Source organism: Gekko japonicus, unplaced genomic scaffold (assembly GCF_001447785.1).
Source record: "Gekko japonicus isolate JY-2015 unplaced genomic scaffold, Gekko_japonicus_V1.1 scaffold1, whole genome shotgun sequence".
In the NCBI taxonomy this organism is placed as follows: domain Eukaryota; kingdom Metazoa; phylum Chordata; class Lepidosauria; order Squamata; family Gekkonidae; genus Gekko; species Gekko japonicus.
In genome coordinates this window covers 4,689,051-4,692,849 of record NW_015164181.1, presented here as the reverse complement: position 1 = coordinate 4,692,849, position 3,799 = coordinate 4,689,051, and positions in this window count along the sequence as shown.

Sequence of the window (3,799 nt, the reverse complement as noted above, 5' to 3'; positions counted from 1 at the left end):
CTCCACTCCTTGCACACCCTTCACTAACAGTGCTGGGCAGTGTGTGCAGCTGGGAGCATGGCTGCTGCTCACCTCCCACACAGCTCCTCCCCCAGCGGTCCTGGGTAGCATGTACAAATGGGAGGGCGGGGACGGGGAGGATTCACAGCAAGCAGATGGGCGGCAGGGGAGGGGAGTGGGTCAGGGGTGGCAGGAATGGGCCCCGCCAGAAGACCTGGCCTTTGGCAGCTGCCCCACCTCAGGGTATGCTGACACCAGTGTTCCCTCTAAGCTGAGTTAGAGTGAGCTCGCTCACAGCTTTTTAGCCTCCGGCTCACACATTTTCGTCTCAGCTCAGGAAGGATGGGCTCCAGGGCGAACTAATTTATGCAGTAGACGAATCGCTCACTCACAACTTTAATGCCGGTAGAATTTTTGCTCACCAGACCCCACGGCTTAGAGGGAGCATAGGCTGGCACCAGCCCTGGTTGGCAGGCAGGATGAGAGCTCGGGATCCATCAAGCCTTCTGCTTTGGCCTGATCAGCACTTCGGGTCATGCTGCTGGGTGCACATCAGGGCCCAGTTTGCCCCGCCCAGTCCAGTAGCATCCCTTTTGCCTGGCAACAGATCAGTTGCCTTCTGCCTGCTGGACTTCAGGCTGTCTCCCTCCCCCTTGCTCTGGCTCTGGCATTCAGCTGCAGCTCAGTCAGGGATGGCTGGTGGTGGTGGTGCTGGTGGTGGTGGTGGTGGGAAGGGCTGTTAAGTCGCAGCCAGCTTCAACCCAGGAGGGTTTTCAAGGCAGGAGACAAGCAGAGGGGGTTCGCCTCTGCGCTGCGATCCTGGAGTGCCTGGGTGGTCTCCCATCCAAGAAGAAGAAGATATGGTTTTTATACCCTGCTCTTCACTGACCAAAGTAGCCTCAGCGTGGCTCACAATCCCCTTCCCTTCCTCTCCCCACAACAGACACCTTGTGAGGTAGGTGGGGCAGAGACAGTTCTAGGAGAACTGTGACTGACCCAAGGTCAGCCAGCTGGCTTCATGGGGTGGAGGAGTGGAAATCACTCCCGTTTTCCACATTAGAGTCTGCCACTCTTAGCCACTGCACCACACAACTCTACTTAGCTTCTATGATCTAACAAGATCAGGCCAGCAGAGGGACAGGATGTGGGGAGGGGTGATGCACACGCCCCTGATCTCCTCGGAGAAGAGGTAGGGTAAAAAACGTCAGATAGCAGCCCTGTTAGGCATTCTGATGGATTTAAAGATTATTCTTGGCGCCTGACTTTAAACAGAAACACTTGACGTGCTTATTGTGTTATTTACTGTAATGCACTCAATTATAAAATAAATAAGAATCTCAAAAAATAAATCAAGAAACGTTTTTGGTGGGCACAGATGTTAAAGGCAGAACAGGGAGTTGATTGCTCTTTTCGAAAAGCCCTTAAATGCTCATTCAAAAGGAGCATTCGTACAGAAAACAAATTAGAATGGGGGGGGGATACACTGACACACACAGAGAGATAGATTTGCCAACTTACCTCCCGTCACTATTTATCATTGTGGCACATGGCAGGAAGGATCTTCCCAGAATGCCTCAATTTCGCCATCCCTGATTGGCTACAGACCCAGCCCTGCTGCCCAACAGCTCCCTTACCATATGGGCTTTGGCAGCTCGGCCTCCCAGGAGGCCCTTTCTAGCAGCTGCTGGGCTGATGACTCCCCATTAATGGCGGGGAAGTGGAAGGGCAGCGGTGACATCCTTCTGAAGGAGAGCCACTTCTTAATGGAACGACGGCGTTTAAGACCTTCTTGTTTATGGGCAATCGGATGGCGCAAGTGGCAATAACGCGGGAGTGAGTTACGACCGGCTGCTGGCAGGAGGGATGAGAACTCCTGCTCACCTGCTGATATTAAGGAGTCATTGGAGGGCCCTGCCTCTCTAGCCGGCCAATTAGGGCCAACCATCAATATTCCATTTAACCAGGTGCTGGAAGGCACGAAGCACTAGCTCATTTGCTACCATCAATACCCATAGAAGCCAGAGGCAAAGTCCCATCCTGCTTACCAATACTGGGCCCAGAGGGGAGCCGCTAGAGTTGACGGAGCATTTAAAAGAGGCTAAGCATTCAAACGGAGGAGGAAGCTTTACTTATAAGGACATCAGGCTCCAGTGCCTGTGCTGGCTTCTGATTGCTTTCTCGGCTCAGGGCAAAGTGCTGTCAATGATCTATTCCAGCGATCCCCAACAGGGTGCTCCTGGGCACCAGGGTGCCTATCAATGTTTTTATTGTTGGATGCATATCCATGGGCGCGTATCCATGGCTTTATTGCTGGATGATATGTTGTAAGCCACCCTGAGCCCTCTCGTGGGGCAGGGCAGTCCCCCTCCGCTATATACCATCAATGTGGGGGGGCGAGGGCCCTAGGAGGCTAAGAGGAACATCTGAGGAACATCTGTTTGGCATCTCTTACACTATGCCTACCAGGGGATGTTTGGTGTGTGGTTTGTCCTCTGATATCTTGGTATTTTGAGCACTTTACTTGGTAGTTTGAGCACTTTACTAGTTGATTGGGTTTTAAATCTGTACAGTATGTTTTTAAATATACTAAAGTATTGATGTTTTTATGAGCAAGTTTTTGCCATGTAAGCCGCCCTGAGCCCTACGGGGGAGGGCGGGGTATAAATTTAACGAATAAATAAATAAATACAATAAATAAAAGTCCCATAAATAAATAAATAAATAAATAAATAGATAGATAGTGCTTCCTGGTGCCTGTTGCTTCCTCCCCAAAAGAGGAGGAGGAGGAGATTGGATTTATACCCCACCCTTCACTCAGAGTCTCAGAGCAGCTTACAAACTCCTTTCCCTTCCCCTCACCACAACAGACACCCTGTGAGGTAGGTGGGGCTGAGAGAGCTCTGACAGAAACCGCCCTTTCAAGGACAGCTCTCGCCAGAACTATGGCTTGCCCAAGGTCATCCAGCAGCTGCAAGTGGAGGAGTGGGGAATCAAACCTGGTTCTCCCAGATTAGAGTCTGCACACTTAACCACTACACCACACTGGCTTTGCGGAATCTTTTCCGCAAAGCAAAAGGCCAACCCTGGTCTTCCTCCATTTCCACGGGAATAGGAAATGCTTCAGGAGAACCTGGGAGACACCCCTGGGTCTTCACCAATGCTTCCTCTAAGCTGTGGGGTCTTGCAAGCGAAAATTCTACTTTGTGAGCTACTGGCATTAAAGTTGTGAGCGAGCGATTTGGCTGCTGAATAAATTAGTTTGTTCTGGAGCCCTCCTTCCTGAGTTGGGACAAAAGTGTGTGAGCCAGAGGCTAAAAACTGTGAGCTAGCTCACACGAATTCATCTTAGAGGGAACACTGGTCTTCACAACTTCTCCCCAGACTACAGAGATCAGTTCTCCTGGAGGAAAAGGCACCTCCAGAGGGCAAATCTGCTCAGACTGACCCGAGCTATTCTAAGAAGCAGTGGGCAGGCGAAGATTGTCATACACATGGCAGTTTTCCCCCCAGTGGTACATAAAAAGTGATATATAGAAGGACAATAAGAATCGTGGCTCAGAGAGTCCCCTTTTAAGGGCTCTTGATATGGAGCCAACTCTATGGCCACATAATGGATAGGAAAGCCCATGAGACCAAACCAACCCTTGCACACTGGCGCATACCTTGTGTGTGCCATTTTGTGTGCCATTTTGTTTACACCAAGGACGGAGGATATTCTATCATGGGAGAAATCTGTAGCTCCCCCAGTCCATCGAATCACTAAAAGGGAACACGGGTCATCCTGCGGCACCCCTGAGTA